The sequence below is a fragment of the Coenobita brevimanus genome, chromosome 6 (assembly GCF_032717465.1).
Source record: "Coenobita brevimanus isolate Jiangsu-jjx chromosome 6, ASM3271746v2, whole genome shotgun sequence".
Classification (NCBI taxonomy): Eukaryota; Metazoa; Arthropoda; class Malacostraca; order Decapoda; family Coenobitidae; genus Coenobita; species Coenobita brevimanus.
The window spans coordinates 41,912,982-41,936,534 of NC_136959.1; positions in this window are offsets into that span (position 1 = coordinate 41,912,982).

The following is a 23,553-nucleotide window of genomic DNA, read 5'->3' on the forward strand; positions in this document are numbered from 1 at the left end:
AAGGTATAAAAGGTGGGATATACCGTAGAAGGATGGGTTAAAGTAGTGGAGTATTGTATATGAATGTTAGAGAAGGAGTTTATTGGAGTACATGAGGGGCGGTGGTGTGTGGTGGGATAAAGGTTGATTGGTGTAGTGTTGTGGGAGGTGGGGTCGTTATTGTGTAGGGAGTGAGATGCAGGGATGTCCTTTTATTGAGATCAGACCCAAACAAGATGCAGCGTCCGATAACAGTAAACAAAAAATGAAGTGAAAATACATCGCATTGCCTAAAAGAAAAAAAGAAAAAATAGTAGTGTTTGAAGTATAATACTGAACAGCTGACTATATCAGAGCGGATGAAATCAAATATTGAATTCTCGATGTATTAACTGTCACTAATAAATCAACAACAATCACATGACTATACTGGTTAATCTCTCACCCAGAAAACAATTAATGCATATTTTAACGTCCAAATTATTCACGCACGTTTAACATTATTTCTTTTTAAGTACAAAAAACTTTACTCCTATTCTAAACCAATATAAAGCCAAAATAGAATAAAAATTTCGAATCTACAGTCAGTCAACAACGATCGACATGACAGGAAACTATAACAACACTGAAAGCATACCAGCATACACACCCACGAAAATGACAGGATTATAAAAAGCTTTGTTTGTACTGTAGGAAATAACTAATAAATATGAGTCAGTCTTATAATCCGTTATGTGGCAAGTGTATGAGTCTCTGTTGGAAAGTGAATTATTTTTATTATACTTTAAATCCCCGGTGGTCTGGCGGCAAAGTCACAGGTTGGGGATGGAAAATGTTACAGTGTCGCGGTTCATCCAGAAAATGTCAGAGGGTTTTCTATCATATAAGAGCTGGCAAAAATGTAAGGTGTTCTCCCAAGGCTTAGCTGATCTGGGGTGGGGGTCACAGGTAGATTTGTGGCCAATTCCCAGTCGCACCCAGGATTTGCTTTTGTAAGAAGGGCAAGGGAATAATAATAATACTGAAGAAGAAGAAATAAAAATAAATTACTTTTAATTACGAGAGGAAAACCATGGAAAGTTATTACTGTTTTGTGCAGAAGGAATAACAACAACAGAGTGGGGTATCTTTCTCTGTGTCTAGTTCTTGATGCAATAACAAAGGTAAGTTACGACAAGGAATTGATTGCAATATGTTTGAGAAATTCACGCGCGGACTACATGCTCCAGGCTTTGGTCCTACGCCCCCTCCTCCCCCTCTCTCTCTCTTAATACTCTATTTTTTTTTTTCCATAAAATTCAGGTTTGCTCTCTTCTGATAACTTTCGTAATATATTTTCTTTCTGTCATTTACCCCACATCCCTCATTTCCTTCATGCTTTTTCCTCCCTTTGTCTAACCCACCCTTCCTTCCTTACTCCCTTTCCCTCCCCGTCTCTTCCTCCTTGTCACTTTCACTTCCTTATCTTTTTCCTCATTAGCTCTTCTTCCTTTTCACCCTTATTTTTTTTCCCGCTTTTCCTCCCTCATTCTTACTCTTTTACCCTCTCCCTGTCTCCTTTTTCCTTTACTTTCTTTCCCCGTCTTTCTTCCCCTCCCCGTCTTCACTTATTTTCTTTTTCCCTCCCACTATTCCTCTCTTCCTTTACATTCTCTGAGTATTCTTGATCCCATATGTTTTAAGTTTTTAGCACTGTACTCTCTCTCTAACTTTCTTCTGTCACTGAACTCTTGTTCCCTCTCAACGCTGTTTCTTTTCCTCCCTCTCTCTTCCGTCATCCACTCTTACTTCCTTATTCCCTTTCCTTCCTCTCTTCCTCCATCTAATCTTACGTTCCTACTCCCTGTCCTCCCTCTCTCCGTCTCCATCCATCCTTATTTCCATATATCCCCTTTCCTTCCCCCTCTGTCTCCATACAACACTATATTATTCCCTACTCCCTCACCTCCACCTTCTTAGTTCTCTTCCTCATCCTTTAATTCTCTATCCTCCTTCATCTTAACTTCCTTCCATCCTTACATTATTCTTCCTTTACATTTTCCCACATCCCCTTCTTTCACTCTTTCCCTGCTTAAATTCTCCACAAATTTTCCTACCCCCATTCTTCTCTTCCTTCATACTCACTCTTTCTTTTTAAGTATTTTTTTTTTTCCTTTCTCGGTAAGGCAAAATGAATCCATACATTTATACTACCTTTCTGCAGACTTTGCCGCTGACCACAAATAAATTTAGATGTAGCGGGGCTGAGGCAGATCAAAGAGTGACGTCAGCGGGTAGAATCAACATTTCATTTGTGGAGTCACTGGCCATCAACAACAGACTAAATCATTATACCAGGCGGGAAAAACTAAAACCTCGAAATTTGGCACTGATGGAAAGGCTACTTTTTTTTTTTTTTTTTTACTCCTTTCATGGTTGTGGGAGCTGGAGTAATCTATTCCAGTTTATTCCATTTGATTTAATTCAGCTGACAGGAAGGTAAATTATTATAATTCTGCCCTAAAAAAAATATATATATATAAAAAATGAAATCGGGCCATGACATACGCAACTACTTTCTCATTTAACTCTCTTATGGTCGGGGTAAATCTAGTAAGCTGGCGCTAGAAGGATTCATTCAGCTGACAATAAACTAGAAGATTATACCGGTGAAAAAAATGGACAGTCGAAACTTGGCAGTGATGGATTAATAATTTTTTCTTATTTCTCTCTCTCTCTCTCTCTCTCTCAACAAATCTAATATTCTGTTCCACTAACGCCAGAAAAGGGAGTGGACGAAACTACTACTTTTACCTCAATATCAAAACGCACTTGACAAATTTCCTTGCAGAGTTATTATCAGTTGGTTAACCCAGTCATAGGCGGGACAACTCTAGGATTCTGTTTCAGTTACCGGCAGACGGTATTATTCAGGTGAGACTGAATAATAGGGGCTTCTGAAAGTTACTACTGTCACCGTTAACACTTTCATGGTCGGAGCAACTATTCTCTCTAACGCTAGACGAGTTTGTTTATTTGACAACATACCATTGAATATACCAGGGAAGAAAGATGGAGGCCTGGGTGGGATGGAATTGCTACTTTTCATTTCACTGCAGTTATATTTACTTGGTTAAGGGTAATTGCTTCAGCCTTTCAATAAGAAGGAGTCTTTTGCTTCGTTCTTGCAGTCACCAAACGCGTTTATTCAGCTTAAGGGAGACATGTCGAAAAAAAGGGTTTATATACACCCTTCACATACACTTCCACTAAGGTAGGTCTCTCAGAACTGAATAATTTCTCTTAAAGGTAGCAAGGAGACACCCGCAAAAGACGTCAATGGATTCAGGAAGATAATCAGTTCGTTAGCTTACATGCCTGTACGTATCAGCCTTGTTCACCTGATAGCGGCACTTTAGGCTACAGGATCTCCGGCAGCATCTCTCCAATCCCTTAACGCTGAGTTCATTCTCTAGGACTTCATCTCGAGTCTTCTTAGGTGTACTGCCTCTTGCTACACCCTCTTCATTATCACTTATAGATTCTTCACCCATTTTTCATCCTCCGTTCTCTCTGCATTACCAGACTACCCCAGCACCCTTCCACGCATCACATCAACAATACCTTTAGCTACTAATCCAACTCACAACTGCTCTGTTACTTAAAGCTGTGTCATTCAAGGAAGCACCTCACATCCATCTGACCATCCCCATCCTTGTACACTCAAACTCACGCGCGTCCTCATCCTCTTTTGTCCAACTTTCACTGCTATAAAGCTTTATGCCTCTCACACATGCAGCATAAAAGTTTCCCTCAGTGTAAGGAGAAAAAGTCTATTCAGTGTCAGGAAAAGAAACAGTTCCCTAAACTTCTTCCAGTCACACTTAACCCTAACACAACACACATCATCACCCAGAAAATACAGTCCAAAGACAAATCTACCAAGTCTGTTCTGAACTGGCAGTGGTTTACACATCACCAGTAAAGCCTGTACTTTTCAGCCTAAGCAAATACTTCATTAATACTATTGTGTGAGGTGATTTATTTTGTCTTTCATCGGCCTTGCATTAAACATCAGGTGTAGTGTTCTGTCAGGCGGAAGCCATCTATATTGTACAAGGAATTGTGTAAGAACTGAAGTACGAGTACCTGTTGACTATAGTGATATACGAGATACTGCATACTTTTTACTTTATTTTTCTTACTCGTATTTTCACATGATTTTATTCAGTTAAGGTAAGACTTAGAATAGAACTGGAGGGTTAGTGAAAGTCATTCTCAGGATTCTCATTACTAGGAGACTCCTAACAAGCTGAATAACATAATCAAGAATAGAAAGGGAAACAGGAAGGAGCACTCAGAGCGCACAACACCAGTGACCACAAAATGATTAAAGGGCCGAATATTTGACTTTGTCCTGCCACCTTGACCATCGACGGATTACTCTCAAAATCGAACTACTTCATTCTTGCATAATCCTTACTATTTCCACCAAATTTTATCTAAATAGGATAAGATCTCTTTGACATGATTTTGTTCATTGACCTTGACCTTTGACCTTTCCCTGGGTCCTTAACCACTGACTGCTTGTTCTCAAAACACACACACACACACACACACACACACACACACACACACACACACACACACACACACACACACGATTAACGAGTCGCGGATGTAAAAATACAGACTACGTCATTGAGCTAAAATGGTAAATGTTAAACGTAAGCCGAATATTTTGCATGATGTACTCGGAGGGATCAGAATTATTTATATCGTTTTCCATGACGCATTTTGTCCTGTTCTTTATGCCTTCAGACGATTTTACTCTGCTTAGGAGAGATTTTTTGAGCTGGAGGGGTTAGAGATGTCCTTCATTAATCCCTTCAGTGCTAAATGCCTTTGCCAGAGTTGAATACAAGCATCTGGAGGTAGCAAAAATAGACCCAGATAATACTTCATCGTGGTGAGAGCAGTGCATTTTTTAAGCAAGTTTCACTGGGCGACATGACTTGGATTTCCCGAAGCCTATATATATATATATATATATATATGATAAAGGAATGTAATAAAACTAAGTATTATTGATAATAATGAAGAACTTATATTCTAACTTCGCACACTGTGATATATCCTGTGTAACGTGATAATATATCGTTTCAAACATCAATAAAGTGGAAAAACCTGTTAACTAAATATTTGTATACGTTAATCGTAATCCTATCAATAACAAAAAATACATTCATTTACACTTGAAATATATATTTGTGCTTTTTTCTTCATCTCACTAATATAGCAAATTGTAGGATATAGAAAAGAATTTTACTACTTTACGCATTTGTGTATCAAAAGAAAGAAATCGTAAATAAACATTAATTTCCACAAGCTGAATTTGAATTTTCAGATGCTAGTAAAAAAAAAAAAAAAATGGGCTTCGATAAAATGCACCATGATCGTGAAACAAATAATGGCATACTTATTAAACTGAACTATCCTTAGCAAAGAACTTCTTTATAAAATGTCTATCTTGATACAACTCTTTGTCTGGGACTCTGTATCTGCGCTGCTTTTTCTGCAGAAACTTTGCCACAGCTGGTCTAGGATCAAAATGAGCTGTCCCACCACTGTTAAGGGCTATATACATCCGACAGTTGATGGCCTCTCTTGAGTAGCTTGATTGTTTAGGGCCTTTGAGAATAGTATGACATGAGACAGCTCGTTCAGGACCTATGCTGTGAGGGGTTAGTGACAGATAGGCTTGAACCAGTTTGGAAAACACAGTTCCAGGTTGGGAGATTTTTAACGTGGTAGAGTTTCCCTGTTCCATCAGTAATGTTACCTGGAACAGGAAGGTTCTCAGAAGAAAAATGTCCAATGACTTCATCAGAGAATGTAGTAACGGAATCTATTCCAAAAAGACTCTCCACAACCTTTCTTGTTGAGTTAATCATATGTGCAGCTGTTTTTCCCTCGTAGAACATTTTAATTTGTTTTACTATATCCTCTTGTTCCAGGTCAAGTCTTTGAGAAAGATATTCCTTTGCACCTAAGACAATTTCAGCTCTAACACTTGCTGTGCTCCTCCTCGTTGTAACATACTGATTGTGAGAGATTCTTCTTCCACTTTCACTTGTTGAAGGTTCATGGTTTTCTCTCAGTTTTTCTTCCATACCTCCTGGAAATGGACCAGATTCCATTAATGTAACAGATGCAAGAGCAACAGCTTTAGATACTTCAATATCACAGAGTGTGGCCATAGATTTCTGACTATCTTTTTGTAGCTTTTCAAATAAACGTAGGAGATCAAGCATCAGTGCTGTAAAATACTCTTGGTCACCACCTTTTTTCCAGAGTTTCATGAAGCCATTTACTGTCGCTTTTTCATTCCGGGTGCTAATTTTGGATGTGGATACAGAATTCCAGTGTGTCCGTATTGATGGCAAGTTTTTCCAAACTGATTCACACAAATTTATGAGATGCTCGACAAATCTCACCTCAAAGTGCTCAGGAAACCTAAAAAAACGAAAGTCTGATGCTTCAACAATTTTCTTGAGCTCCTCTGTTCGAACTGCAGAAGCTCTGTAATATGATGCTACAGCTTTGAGATTTATTATCCAATGTTTGATCTCAGTCACCGATGCCTCTAAATCAGAAAATGCTAAATCTGATCGATGTGCCACACACCATACACAAAGAAGTTCTCTACCTAGATATTCATTTAGCCTGGCCCATAACCCAGACTTCCTTCCTGTATTTGCACTTTCACCATCTGTGGTCAGTCCAGTCAGCTTCTTCTTTGCCACCTCGTCAATACCCAGGTACTTTAATTTAGTCAGTACAGCATCTATTAAGCCTTCAGCCCCACGCTTTTCGGAATGACTTTCACCAAGAAAGATGTTCTTCAAGTTTTTTTCTCTCCCGACAAAACGAGCAGTAATAAATTTGTTGTCAACTGAATATTTATCAACAGAACCATCAACTTGTAGTGAAAAGCAGTCAGCATCAATTATTTCCTGAGTAGTAGCTTCCATAACTACTTCAGCAACTGTGTCAAGCATTTCTCGATACACATTTGGATCTCGATAATGAAATGCAGATGCTGGCGGCTTAAAAACACAAAAGGATGCATCTAGCCCATGTTCACGGTATACAGAAATCTGGTTGTTAGAATGCATTTTTGCCAGTGATCGACTAGGCCATGAATTTGCAGATAATGTCATTTGCTTGCTGTCATTATGCACATCAACTGCTAATTCGATTAACTGGGACACAATTTCAGCTTCATGTGACTTAAGAACGTTTACCCATGGATGTTTATCAGACTGACGACCAGAGTTTTTGGGACCTCTGCACTAACTGCAGCATTGTGGGCATCACTCTTCAGATGATCAATAATTCTTTTCAGTTCCTTTTTGCCATCTGACCTCACACCATCCGCCATTGGCACTTGTCCATTGCGTGCATACTTCTTTGCTTCCGCAATATGATGGTAGCACACAATACATTTTAATCCATGTCGCCTTCCTAAACATGTTTTCTCTAGTACGTTAGGATATGAGGAAAGTAGCCAAAGAACATCAACCTTGCATCCTTTATACCACTCAGTGTCTGTACACTCCTCCTTGTGGGTGAGAATATCACATCTAGATGACGTTTCTGCAACTGTTGGTATTTTTGTTGGTAGGCTTGCTGGCGCTGTACCATGGCTCCACTCTTTACCTCCTCCTTTCTGGGAAAGATTGTCAGACGCATTTAAAGGAAAATCTTTGGAAGATGTTTCATCACAATTGAGGGGTATTGATTCAGCTGGTCTTTTCTTTGCTGGAGCACCGAAATAATCTGTGATACGTTTAGCCATGCTTGAGTTCTTTTGATTACTGAAAAATAGAAATAAACAGTATTTAGTCTCTATAACACCAAACTGCAAATAAAATTTCACTAGTAATGAGATGCTGTCCATAACCGAATAGCCTGGATAGCCGCCATCAGGTGAATAAGCCAACATATGTTTGTATGTATGAGGCATATCATAACGAAACAATATCAGAAAAATATAGCTACCGTATGTTGTGAACAAAGGCCAGATGAGCTAGTAATAGGAGATTCTATGTGGACATACGAAATTGCTCCTCATGTGCAATTGTGGACATAACTGTGGACATTTCAATAGAGCATTGATTCCATGATATAAAAATCTAAAGTAACTTTAGATTTTCTATATCATAGCATCAATGTTCTATTTTAAGATATAATAACTATATTTAATTTTAGCCTACATACAGTACAGTTCATGTTATATACACATACGATAAGGCAAGAAAATTACTCTGGGGTATCAAAGGGATTTTTTTTCTTTTCGTGGTTGAACTGTTTGATCACAGTAACAAACATTGATGCTTGTATATATTGTACATATTATTAAATGCAAAATAATATTCTGATTTTAATCAATTATTTTTTCTCTAATTATAATCGATTATAATCACCTGATTTGATTTTAATCATGCCAATCCTGCTACACAAGTTAATGTGCATTTGTATAATGAAATCGATAGGGTGGTTGAGAAATTTTAAAGACCATAATGTCCACTACCGTACAGACAACTGGAGACAGATTGACAGACATTCATAGAAACAAAAAGGCAGATAGATGGACACAAGCTTTCAGACAATGTATACAGTATACACCAATGTGAAAACACATAGCACCCACTGTTGGATTCATTTATCATTAAATTCACGTAAATATATCAGACTGTAGCCTACCTTATAAATAACAGTCAATTAAATTGATTAAATACTCCATTAAAAATGTGATTAATCAATATACAAGTTAACAAAACTAGTTCCTACCTCTCGGGACAACCAGAGTCAACCGTTTACATCCCTAAGCAACATTTGTATCTGTTATACATGAACTATTCATGTCAAGCCTCCACCATTGTATGCTAGGCTGTTTATAAAACATCAGTTTATCATTACTACTTTGATCAATTATTATGATATAATAAACTAATATACTCAGTTAACAACATTGAAGTCAGTAAGGGGGGAAATTTTGATATCAACGAATTCTTTAAAGAAAGAAAATTGAGAAACGCCAATGCAGGGGCTAACTATAATTTTTGTGGAATTTCCTGCTACAGTTTGAGGATTTGGTCTGGTTGCCCAGTACTTAAAAATTCTTCTTACTGGGCGACCATTTTTCATCACTGGGCGACCAAATGGTCGCCCAGTTATAATGATAAAAAATGCACTGAGTGAGAGACTTTACTGTACACTGGAGGTCCTTGTTTCTCTTTGTGAATGTGCGATAGCGACTGAGTAGCCAACAGGTGTTTAAATATTATCCAGTGAAAACTGCATAAAAATGGGTTTCACTCACTCAGTCTGATGACATTTCTTTTATCTTTATTAGGTTATGTTGTTTGATTTACGGGAGACCTCGTGTGGTGGAGAGGTTAATGAAGGCGATATCTAACCCTTCCAGTTTGAAAAGATCCATCCTAAGCTGAATAAAATCGTCTGAGAACTGCAATAACAAAAAAACAAGACGTCACCGTATTGAAGGCCTTGAAAGACCGATCCAGCACTTACCGTAATCACCATAATCACCACAATTGCCCACGCATTTGTAGGACTAAGTATATATACATTCTTTTGCTCTATTATTCCCCATCATCAGATGTAGTGTACTCCGTTTTATTATTTCTACCTCCATACGATTTTATTTAACTATGAGAAATCGTCTTCCAGTGAAGGGGCCACAGACGATCCCCACTCAGCTCCTTCACTGTGAAACTTCCACACAAAGCAAAATATAAGCGTCAGACGGCAGCAAGAGCAGAGCGAAAAGGACGTGCTGCTCACTGAAGATATTAAACAAGTGCATCAAACACATTTTCTACTCGTGCTGTTTCTCGGTACGTGGGCAGACTGCAGCAAATGTTTCTGTGGTTTTACTGCTGCACGGAAGACGCGGCTACTTTGAGTATAACGGGGTCAAGGGCCTAGTATGTACACGTGGAAGATGCCACCCACTACCACCAGTCTGGGTTAGGTGTACGTAGCTTATTTATTGATTGACTCATTTACTTTTTTCATCATCACCATCCTAATAATAATAATAATAATAATAATAATAATTATTATTATTATTACTATTAGTATTACTTTATTGAGTGTGTGTGTGTGTGTGTGTGTGTGTGTGTGTGTGTGTGTGTGTGTGTGTGTGTGTTCACAGCGCCTTGAGTTGTTCAAATGGGAAAATTATTCCTTTCCACACAAGGAAAAGCTGTTAATTCTGATGATACAACGGAAGTCAACAGGTCTGACCAACGCTACAGTATTTTTTTTTTAAATACAGCATTTCCATTTGCAGGTATACTTTTTGTTCCATTGCGGATTAGCTAGGTAGGGTATTGTGAACAAAATGTCTTGAACATAAACTGAGTTTCAAGGAAAGAGGGAAACACTACCAGACTCACCAAGTACATAGTATCATCACAGTCATTTTATATACATGGCTTGGAATTTATATTTTATGGGGCAAAATGGACGTGAAATACAGTACACCCGACACAACATTGTATGACACTGAGAGATTCCGCGTTCGATTCTTGTCCAACCACGAAACCTTTGACCAAACCCCAGTCTATCGCACTTAAAACTAAAATAGAGACCTTGTTTGGTAAATTGACTGTTGTTTGTCGTAGCCTGGGGAATGTTTGATGCTTGCTTTCCTTGTTAGCTAAGTATAATCTCAATATTCACTGTAAGCTGCGTCGCTATAGTATTTTCACTTTAACCTGGCTTACATTTTCTTCCATTTGCGACTTATTTATCATACCTCAGTGGCAGAAAAAGACAATACTACGACTCTACATCCTTTCCATTGGTATTCTTCGTGACTGGCACTGTATTTCAGTACTGTTTCAGACCAGCTTTCAGGATGGAGAATCAGCGTACGTTGTCATGTATTCATTATCCCTGGAGGAATGAATAAACTCCACGTCGCACATTCTTTCATGTAGTAAAGATAGCTAAAAAAAACAAATAAAAAAACTGTGATATACCGCCAGCGTCTTTCTTCCTGCCGCCATAACTTCAGCAGCAAGAAACAGGTGTTCAATGTTGGCGGGAGGTGGACGCTCGTAAACGGCGATGTATCATGTGCGTCCGAACTCATCGACCGCCCAGGCAAATGTAGCCACGTCACGCATTCATAAAATTTCCTGAGCTTAAGGTGTGCGTATAAGACTGCTCGTTTATGCTTTCATCTTTTCATTCACTCACCAAACACTTCATAACCAGGCTAGAGTGGATAATACAGTGACAGAAATACGACCGAGCAATTATATTTCCGATATTAATGCACTGATGTGGGGGTTTCTTTAAACCAAAAACTTGTGTAGGAACCTTATGAATACAGAGCCAGAATTAACTTGACGCTGTGCTGAAGTCCAGTCACAAGTAACAAAACACAGATTATGTCTTATGGCGCCTGGGGCTTGGTATAATGGAAGGTGACACGCACTCTACACGTAATGTATGGCGTAGTTTGTGTTGCGGGTCACGTGTGCGTGTATGACGCATGTGAAATATTGGAACATCGGAAACACAAGTAGGTGGCGTTCAGAAGTAAGAAAACACAATTATGTCTTACGGGGCCGCGAGCTGGGTATTGTAGAGGGTGACACGCACTGCAGATGGTGTTCAGGTGTGTTGCGGGCCTCGTGGATGTGTGTGTAAGGCGTGTGGAATGTTTAGAACCGCGACAACACAACCAGGTGGAGTATGGAGCACGAAGCCAAGGTACAAATCCCTCCCGTGACGGTGGCCGAAGCAACACTGACACGCGGACTTCCAGAGGCACAGGTAAAGGCGCCAGGTGCCAGATGCCACCTACACGTGGACATGACTTTCCTCCCTCGTGTTGATTTTCTTTTTTAACCCATTCACGGTTGCTCCTTCTATAGCATTTTATTGAGTGTCCTGGCGGCTTAGTGGTTAGAACTCCCCAGTCGGGATTATGGTCGTGCATAGGGTAGATCTCCAAGAGGTGACGAGGTTTTCCGATTATGTAATGCCACCGAGAAAGTAGACCGGCCATCTACTCTTAAAGCTACTAGACTACGATAGGCTACTCTTGGGCCCCTATAGTGCTCCTCGAAGTGGGGAAAATGTAACTGCCTGTTTTTGTGGATATTATCTGGCACGTAATGCTAACAGAATCGGAAAAATACACACCTTTTGAGGTGGAGATCCGAGATCTATACTGAGAAACAACGTTTTGCTTTGCTGAACATTGTTGTGTAGCTTGACAAAGTTCAGCAGAGTGGAATGTTGTTGCTCAATGAAGATCTCCACTTCACAAGGTATTCAGTTTATTGTATATCTATCCTTTTTTTTTTTTTTTCTCTCGACCATTGCTGTATTTTGCCTTCTCTCTTATGTTTCTTGTCTAATCCTGTCATAACCGCGTCTTCTTCATTATTTTTTCCATGTCCTGTTCCATGTTGCATTTAAAGCCTCTCAAGGTCGTGTCTAACCGAGTTGTTTAATCCAGCTAAAGCCGGACGATTATGTTAATTTCAGATATTCAAGGAGGCTTCAGAATGTTAATATTACTACTGTCAATCATAACAGGGTCGGGACAACTCAATTTTATCCCAGCTGGCAACAGATAATTTTACTCAGCTGAGAATTAGACACAGGAGGCTGAGCGTGTTTAATGCTAAATTACAAGCCTTATAAGCTCAGTTTTACTAACGGTACATAGTTTTGTTACACGCAGGATTTATGAGTCCTGACCACTGACTGACTGGGGTATGTTCAGTCTTGGATAGTAACTTCGTTCCAGTTATACAAACCTTGTGTAATATTCCATAAAATTGAAGTGGGGGGCGGCGGCTCTGAAGATTGCTTTACGGGAATTTGACAATGATTGATCACTTTCTCGCTTATTATGGTAATGAAGTATATCAGTATCTGTATCCGTGACTACTTCGACTTATCTCTACTCCAGGATTGCTGAATCATGTATTTACAACACCATGTCATTGGGCGATCGTTCTGCCGCTGATGACCGTTTTAGTCACCGCTGTAGACAATACATTTTGACGCATCCAGACGAGCGGCCAAATATATTGTTTGTCCCTGACTATGTCACTGACTTACACACCGACGCATTGAGTTACTGTAATCTTTTGAAGGATGGGTCCAGGTATTAAGGGTAAGAATGTTAGGAAAACTAAATGCTGCACAGTGGTAGACCCTTATCAGGTTTTCGAAGAGGTGAAACCCCCGAGGATCGCCCCCACTTGAGGATCATGGCCCTCGATGGTTCCGGCCACTCCCATTATGTACGGCACAGGCATAGTTTGGCACAATGGTAGACCTCCTCCCGAACCAGGTTTCAAGCAGGGTGGGAGGGACACCCTGACCCTTACAAGGCGACTGCCCGGGGGGAAGCGGGGGGGACGCCGTATTTTTTTACCTACGAACACAATTTTTGTAACAGTAGATCTCCACCAAGTTTTAGACCTAGTGAAACCCCCGAAGGTCTCCCCTTTCCGGGGACGGCCACTGGAGGTCCCAGGCAATGCTGGTATGTATGGCCTCATTTATTTTTACCTGCGAAAAAAGAACTTTGCACAGTGGTGCACCCATGCCAACAACAGAATTTAAGTAGGGTGGGACTTTTCCGGCAATCACGGAAGACCCCCCCCCGGGGGGGGGGACGCTGGTTTGAGCAGGTTTTTTTTTTTTTTGTATAAGGAAAATTAACCAGGGTGCGACCCACAGAGGTTGCCTTCCCACAAATAGCTAACTGTTTTTCATATCAGACTGTTGCAGGGATGGATGCGGCTATCAAAGGTGCCCTTTGTCTTGTGTTTCATTCATTCAACATCAGTCTTTCATTGCCTCATAGGAAGCGCAGGGGCCCGGGGCTAGGCTACTTAGTCCCATCATTTAAGGCGAGAATGACCAGTCTAACCGTAGAGAGGCATTACAGTAGATGAGAAATAAACCCTAACCATCCCTGGGATATGGACTCTTATAGGTTACATCTGGCTGGTCGCCTCAGCTCATAAGTCTACAAGGCCTCCATTTGGTTATGTGGTTATCAAATAGTAAATGGTTTCCTGAGCTACAAGAAACAATTTGGCTCAGTGTATAGTGAATGGTTGATGTCAGTCAGTACGAGCCTCAAATACTCTAGGGAATGATGTCGCTGAAAGCCATGTAAGAATGATTATAATTGCAAGTAAACCTTAAAGCACATTCAAAGTCTAACTAAACCAAAGTTGATCATGTGAAGGGATAATGAGAGAGAGAGAGAGAGAGAGAGAGAGAGAGAGAGAGAGAGAGAGAGAGAGAGAGAGAGAGAGAGAGAGAGAGAGAGAGAGAGAGAGAGAGAGAGAGAGAGAGAGAGAGAGAGAGAGAGAGAGAGAGTTGCTGAAACTAGCATGTTTTACCAGGCACATTCAGGGGGAAGAAGCTGTGGCCTTAACCCCTTCAAACCGAGGAGGTCTATATATTTTCTTGCTATCTGCAGACGATTTTCTTTAGTTTAATAGAGACTTTCCTTTTTGTGGGGGTTTGATATGGCTTGCATTACCTCTTGAAGAAAAAAAAATATCATAACATGAAAAACATAATCTGAGGGCAGCAAGAATAAGCAATAAAATACGTCGCCTGATTTAAGGAGTACATTTCCTCTGGTAATAGTGCTAATGTAGCTACTTAGTACAATTATCCAGCCAAAATATATTCCGCCAAAGCCTTTAGCCACTTCATCCGAGGACGTATTTTTCATTTTTATCTTGCTACTTCGGACTTCATTCAGCTTGAGAGACAATTTTGAACTGGAGTATTCAGAACGTTCTATATAGCCTTCATGACTATCATCTGGAGGTGTACCAGTAATGTTCTTGTAAAAACGCATCACCGTACTGAAAGGATTAATATCCTTCCTCGTAACGCATGACGAACTGATAGATAAAATATTACGAAACATCTGAGAATATCAACCAAAACCCATGAAGACCATTTCTCGTCATGGGGAGGCGGTGGTGCAGTGGTATCGTAGGCGACTCGCAACTGGAAAGCCTTCATTTCATTCTCGGGGCGGTCAAACTGCTGGGGAATATATATATATATATATATATATATATATATATATATATATATATATATATATATATATATATATATATATATATATATATATTGTTACGGAACAGAGAAAGATAATGTACACTTTAAGTGAGAATACTAAAAAAAATCACTACTGTCCCCTAAAGTTCCAGGTTCAAAACAAAAGAGTTAGGTAAAATTACAAGTTAAAGTTTAATGCTCAAACTAACAACAAAACATTCAGGACTCATAAGGATAATGTAATGGCAAAAACAGGTTAAATATATGGTTAACTGCAATAGCCTCTATTAACACGAAATTAGCATGAGTAAATTTATCTAAGTCAGCCCTGATGAAATGAAAAACACTGGGTAATGCTCAGTTAATGCAAGATAAATAATTACAGATACAAACTATTATTACCACTGGCTGACAAAATGAATTCTACACAATTTACAAAAACTTTCCAGGCCTAAGAATTAACCTTATGCTATACAGTACAAGAACAAAATGCAATAACACTTATACTCAAATCACACAGCTGCTAGATGGTTGGAGACTTCTTGAGAAATTCACAATAATAATAACTGTACAGGGGAGGACAGAGATGTGAACAAAATGAGGAGCAGATCTAAGTGGCAATGATGCAGAGACTGAGCTCATTATATAGGGGCCAGCAGAGCTTGATACAACTTGTAAGAAGGACGCGCAAATGAAGCCATGGGGACAAAGAGATGAAAATCCCGCACTGAACAACAGAAAGGACGACTTACTCTACTATAACGGTAGAAGGGGGGGACTGAGGCAGAACACGCTCGTGATCAAACATGCAGCATACTGTGCATTAAAATTACACAAAGGATGATGAAATCATAGGCTATGTAACACCTCCCCACAAAGAAAAAGAAATTTACAAAGGAAATTTCTTATTACTCTAAAACAATCTGTATATGGCATTACAGAACATGCAAAAGTCTTTCCTAGTGTTACAAAACATGAGATCTCCCTAGCACGTTCAGTCATAGGTACTTGCCAGTATCCCTTTAACAAATCAAACTTACTTATGTACCTAGCCTTTCCGATCTTGTCTATGCAATCTTCCACGCGAGGGAGAGGGTAAGTGTCTGTTTTGGTTATCTGATTAACACGTCTGTAGTCAATGCAAAGCCGCTGTGACCCACCTGGCTTAGGGACTAAAGTGACAGGAGAACTCCACTCGCTCTGACAGGGCTCAATCATGTTGTGGTCCAACAGGTAGCCAAGCTCCTTCTGGATGAGAGGAACTTTCACTGGGTTCACACGGTAAGGAGGCAGTTTAATTGGCTTTGCGTCTCCAACATCGACATCATGCATCAACACAGTAGTTCTTCCTGGAGTGGCACAGAACACTTGCGGGTACTCCTGCAGTAATGCCGAAAACTCCTGCCTTTCCTCGGGAGGTAGATGAGAAAGCTTAGTCTGGAGATCATTCATGATATCAGGATTCTTCCCCAAACTATCACTCAGGCTCATGCTGCATGGGAGAGCTTCACTTGCAGACTCGGGTGGAACAGCTACAGTGCAGACTGAATTATTTTCGTCCCGCCTGTGATATAACTTTAGCATGTTGATGTGACATAGTTGCTTGTTCTTTCTACGATCTGGTGTGGCGATGACATAGTTGACATCACTGAGTTTCTTCTCCACGAAATAAGGACCACTAAACTTGGCTTGAAGAGGTTGCCCATGAACTGGTAGCAGAATCAAAACCTGATCTCCTGGCTGAAAGTGGCGTAACCTGGACTTCTTATCATACCAAGTCTTCATCTTCTCCTGAGCAGCTCATAAATTCTCTCTCGCCAGCTGTAAAGCAGTGGATAGCCGTTCTTTGAACTTCATCACATACTCCAGCAGGTTGACGTCATCTTCCTCCGACAGCCAGCATTCCTTGAGTAACTTAAGGGGTCCTCTTACTTCATGGCCAAACAGTAGTTCAAAAGGTGAGAAGCCCAGTGGATCATTTGGAGATTCTCTTGCGGCAAACACAACGAATGGAAGACCTTTATCCCAGTCTTTCTGATGTTCCAAACAGTATTTCTTGAGCATCGATTTGAGTGTTTGATGATATCTCTCCAACGCTCCTTGGGTCTGGGGATGGTAAGCTGAAGACGTGATCTGGGTGATGCCCAACTCTTTCAGAGACTGCTTGAAAACGTTTGACATGAAATTACTTCCCCGGTCTGACTGTACCTCCTTGGGCAGACCAAACTTTGTGAAGAACCCTAGCATTTCCTTAACCACGTTCTTTGCTGAGATATTTCTAAGTGGAATGGCTTCAGGATAACGAGTAGCCATATCAATCAGGGTCAACACATAAGAAAATCCTGAAGAAGTCTTAGGAAGAGGGCCCACAATATCCACCAACACACACGTGAAAGGCACCTCAAAAGGAGGAATGGGAACTAGAGGTGCAACCTTTTCGGTCTGATTACACTTCCCCACAACTTGACAGGTGTGACAAGACTTACAATACCAGGAAACATCCCTGAAGATACCTGGCCAGTAGAAGTGTTTCAAAATGCGTGCCACAGTCTTCTTCACTCCAAGGTGTCCTGCCAAACTGGAATCATGAGCCACTCTAATGATATCCTGCCTACAAACACGAGGGATGACAACTTGATGTACAACCTCCCATTCACAGTCGGCTGATGCTGTTGGAGGTCTCCACTTCCTCATAAGTACTCCTGACTTTACATAATAACAAGTAGAAGCACCGGCTGACTCTTCTTCACTGTAAGCAGAGTTAGCTAGACCTTTCAACTCAGGGTCAGCAATCTGCAACTCAACCAACTCTTGACGAGACAAATTATCAACACTACGGGGTACTGCTTCATCTGGTGAGTGGTCTAAATTAGCAAGAAAAGTGTCAGCTAGGATAACATCATCATCATCATTATCCTCTAAATCACCAGTAACTTTAGACTTAGCCCTAGTGACAGCACATGCAGGGAACACATCAGGGACATCACAATCCTGGGACGCAGCCACTGGCTCACTAGACAACTGAGGAGCTGGACACACTTGACTTCCACCAATATCATTTCCAAGTAAGAAAGTTACACCTGACATTGGGAGTGTCTCAACCAACCCAACCATAACGGAACCATTAACAAAACCAGACTCTAAATTCACTCTGCACAGAGGGACAGAGAAGTAATTATTCCCTACACCTTGTAAGATTACAGTTTCATCAGAGGAATTAACATTAGAGCCTAGAACACTGGTCAGCATAAGGGATTGGCAAGCACCTGTGTCACGATATATTTGAACTGATTTCCTGTCATTACTGTCCAGAGGACTGACAAAACCATCAGACAGGAAATTAGCACATGAACTCTTGAGAGTGTCACCCACGTTACTGCTCAAAAGAGGAGCTCCATCATGAGAATTTAAGTTACCCCTCAAAGCAGGTTCAGTTAACTCAGTTAAAGAATTCTGGGAACTCTCAAGGGTGGACACTAGACCAATTGATTGAATATTTAAAGACTCCTTTTTGTTCACATCACGCTGTCTCCTGAAACATTTCTCCGTAGTATGACCAAGCTTACTACAATAAGTACATTTACTTTTCTGAAATCTAGAGGTGAAGCTGGTATTTACTTCCTGAGAAACATCATCTTTATTCTCTTTCCTGTTACCTGTACTCTGAGTAGAGGCAACGTACTTACTCTCAGCTTTCCCTTTTTCTTTAGAATATCTCTTGTGAGTGAGAACATATTCATCAGCTAAAACTGCAGCATCAGACAAATTATCTATTCTTTTCTCATCAAGATATAGGCTTACATCTTTATAAATACACCTCTTGAAATCCTCCAGCAAAATCATCTGCTTAAATTTACCAAAATCAGAATCCACATTCTTAGAATTTAACCACTGCTCTAACAGATCTTCTTTGATTTTTGCATACTCAACATGGGATTGCTTATCTTGCTTGTAAGTTGTCCTAAATTTTACTCTATAGGCTTCAGGAACAAGCTCATAGGCCTTAAGAATCAAGCTCTTAACTACATCATAATTATCAGATTGATCCTGAGGCAAAGATGCATAAGTTACTTGAGCTTTACCGGTGAGAACAGTTTGAAGGAGTACTGGCCAATACTCCTTGGGCCAATTAAAACCTGTAGCTACCCTCTCAAACAACTGAAAATACTTAGTTAAATCAGATTCATTAAAAGGAGGGACAAGTTTAACATTTTTAGCCACATCAAAATTATCAGAGCTAGATGATCCAGTTCCACCTTGTTTCATGCGATACTCATGGTCTGCCTGAATCCTAGCAAGTTCAATTTGTGCCTGAGCCTGTACCTGTGCCTCTTGAATATGAGCATTTGCCTCCTTAACATCAGCCTCCTTAGCACGTGCTTGAAATTCAGCTTCCTTCACACGAGCCTCCTGCAGGGCTAGCTGTAACTTAACTAATTCAATCTGCGTTTGCTCATTTGGAGGAGTTACATTAAACAAGCTTTCATTAATCATGTCAACAATTTGATCTTTAGAATGATGAGAGCGAACAGCAATTCCCAATTGTTGAGCAACGAGCTTAAGTTCATTCTTTGTTCTGTTTTCTATATCACACACTGTTTGCACATTTGACAAAAAATCTTTGGCTTCATCAAGTGTAGAAATAGTAGACATCATGAATAAATCACAGTCACAAAATATCAAGCAATATCCTTATGAAAATATCCTGAATATCCTGATATGAGGTCGCCAAATTTATGTTACGGAACAGAGAAAGATAATGTACACTTTAAGTGAGAATACTAAAAAAATCACTACTGTCCCCTAAAGTTCCAGGTTCAAAACAAAAGAGTTAGGTAAAATTACAAGTTAAAGTTTAATGCTCAAACTAACAACAAAACATTCAGGACTCATAAGGATAATGTAATGGCAAAAACAGGTTAAATATATGGTTAACTGCAATAGCCTCTATTAACACGAAATTAGCATGAGTAAATTTATCTAAGTCAGCCCTGATGAAATGAAAAACACTGGGTAATGCTCAGTTAATGCAAGATAAATAATTACAGATACAAACTATTATTACCACTGGCTGACAAAATGAATTCTACGCAATTTACAAAAACTTTCCAGGCCTAAAAATTAACCTTATGCTATACAGTACAAGAACAAAATGCAATAACACTTATACTCAAATCACACAGCTGCTAGATGGTTGGAGACTTCTTGAGAAATTCACAATAATAATAACTGTACAGGGGAGGACAGAGATGTGAATAAAATGAGGAGCAGATCTAAGTGGCAATGATGCAGAGACTGAGCTCATTATATAGGGGCCAGCAGAGCTTGATACAACTTGTAAGAAGGACGCGCAAATGAAGCCATGGGGACAAAGAGATGAAAATCCCGCACTGAACAACAGAAAGGACGACTTAAACTACTATAACGGTAGAAGGGGGGGACTGAGGCAGAACACGCTCGTGATCAAACATGCAGCATACTGTGCGTTAAAATTACACAAAGGATGATGAAATCATAGGCTATGTAACAATATATATATATATATATATATATATATATATATATATATATATATATATATATATATATATATATATATATATATATATATTTCTCCCTTATTCTTGTCCACCCCGCAGTACAGGTGGAGATTTGGATGTAAAGTAGATTGATGCGTGTCGTATTCTAGAGGAAAATTTAAACTTATCGATTAATGATTATCTGCCTTAATGATCAATGTGCAGTCGAAAAGTAATTTTCCTAAGCCTTCCCGTAGCATTGCTTCCATCACCACCCGCTCCCGCCAAGGGTTGAGGAATGACGGGGTAGGCAAGAATGATATTATTTTCCTTATTACACAAAGGAAACCTCACAGACACATCCCTAGTATGTCGAGGGTAAAGGAATGAAGCAGCAAAATAACACTTACCTCCAATTCTAACACACAGATTCGGGGAACTTACGTCCTTTGCTTCAGCATATATTAGTCTCTAGGGATACTGTTCAGTTGATAAAATGAAGAACGAAAAAATAAAAAATAAAAAACCGAAAATATGACATACGTCACCTGCTGTAGAAGACCGTTATTTTTATCTTATTTGTTAGCAAATTGAAAACTTTATCGGGAAAATATATATATATTTTTTTTACCCCAGATCAATCAAACATGACTGATAACGGCCATAATTGCACATGTGCATTCACTGAGGCAAGTTTGACTGAAATCAGATGATGATAAGGAAACTTATCGCAAGGAAACCAAGGTGTGACGGACAGACGGACGGACAGACGGACGGACGGACAAACCTGAATTAGTGCTCCATCTTCCACGTTTTCGCGAAACAGAGGACAAAAGCATCATGTAGCCTGCACCACACAGTTATGCTAAATTAACAGCTTTTTGTCATACCAGTTGTACCTTCTTGACCAGATCTCTTTTCTTCCTAATCATAACCCCGAAAGAACAAGACAAAGAACGCCTTTAATAGCCAAACACACCCGTGTCGCGTTATACAGGGAGAAAATTATTTATGGAGGAGGAAGGGGGGGGGGGGAATCGGGGATCCCACCTTGGCTAAAACCTGGTCTGGGTGAAGGCTTACCAAATTAGAAAATATTGTTTTCCTAAGTTAAAAAGGGGGTGGGGGGACGTTGCCTCCTCTGTGTGGACTGTCCCCAAGCTGAGGGAGGGGGTGGGGAGTCCCATCCTGCCTAAAACCCGGTTAGGGTGGTGATCTGTAATTGTGCAAAAAAATTTCATTTAGATAGATAGATAGATAGATGTAGATAGATATAGATATATCAAGGATAGCGATATTAAGCACTGGTATTATAATGTTCTTGTTATAATCTGACGAAGACCCCAGTATCCTTTTAAGCTCAGTTGATGGCCAGGTTTTGTCAGACTGGAGGATCGATTTAACTAGTTACCAGGGAGATTCACTCTTACCTCATAATTAAGCCAATACGACTGAATGTGACCACGCTTTAGTACTGAAGTTGTGGCATTGTCCCAGTTCCGTTAGGTGAAAACAACCCGTCTTTAGTGTGAGTCAGCCTCTAAAGCAACCTATCTTACTTCTGGAGCAATCATTATGCGTCCAATCCGCTCCCCAGCCGAGGCATAATTAAAATCAGAATAGTTCATCGCCTACCCTCCAGACGTATCGACCGTATAATATGTGAATGGCTTTATCGGAATAGCCTTTGTGTGTGTGTGTGTGTGTGTGTGTGTGTGTGTGTGTGTGTGTGTGTGTGTGTGTGTGTGTGTGATATTCCCGGTAAAACAGTCACGTTCGCCTCCCTGACTTCAGTGCTTGCGTTTCAAGGAAGCTAGTTCTACTCAGACTAGAAAGCAAATATTTTTATTCTTATATGATTGCTGAGATGTAGGAAAGAACAGAAACATGAGATAACAAAGCGCTGAAACACGAGATGAAAAAAAAAAAGCACAGAAGCAAGAGACGAAAAGGCACAGAAACAAGAGATAGAAAAAGAAAAAACAGAAAGAAGAGATGAAAAAGAACACAAACAAGAGATAAAAACGTACAGAAACAAGGAAGCATTTGGGATGGAAGGAAAGTCAGAGTTTTGAATCTGTTATTATTTCTCACACTACACTCAAAACGTTTGTTGCTGGTGGAATGTATCAGCGGACAGAGAGCTCTGAACCTTCTCCCATCCACATACTCTCTTGTTTCTGTGCCCTTTTCATCTCTTGTTTCTGCACTTTTTCCATTCCTAAATTTTAGCAATCATTTTAGAACAACATTTTTGTTTTCAAGATTATGGCCTAGTTACCAGATACACATTAGTAATACTATAAAACGATTTTCAACTGTATGGTAATCGCTACCACGACTACTCATACAGTATGTATACGTAAAATGCGTACGTTGAATGGAGCAACAGGAATCCGTAGAGTTTTACGTTCTGAAAAGAGATCTGAGTGCAGGAGAATGTGTTTAGGCTGTGCTGTACCTGGCGTACTGAAGCTCGAACGCTGCTCTATGCTTGAAAGGGCACGTCCCTGGTTGTTACAAAGCGTTTGGTGCGTAACACACTTAAGTAAACCTTTTCTTTTTGGATTTATGACTGATGAAGGAAGGGAAACAAAAAGAGAAAAGAAAAAAAAGAAAATCTATAATTCTGAGGTACGAGCTCGCGATTCCTTTGAAGGTCAGCGGGGCTTTGTGAGTAGCTGAGCACTTAAATAGCAAAGGTCTTTTAGTCTGCATTCTTCAAGTTGGCCTTTGCGAGCGTTTTGGTGCGCGGGCCCTTATATCTTAGGTGCGTGACGTCATTTGAACCTGAACCATCACGGCATATTAAGCACTGCCTACTGATTAACTCTCTTAGTCCCGATGATTTTTTAAAACTTAATTCTCGCTACTTATAGGCAATTTTCGTCAACATGAGAGATTTTTCAAA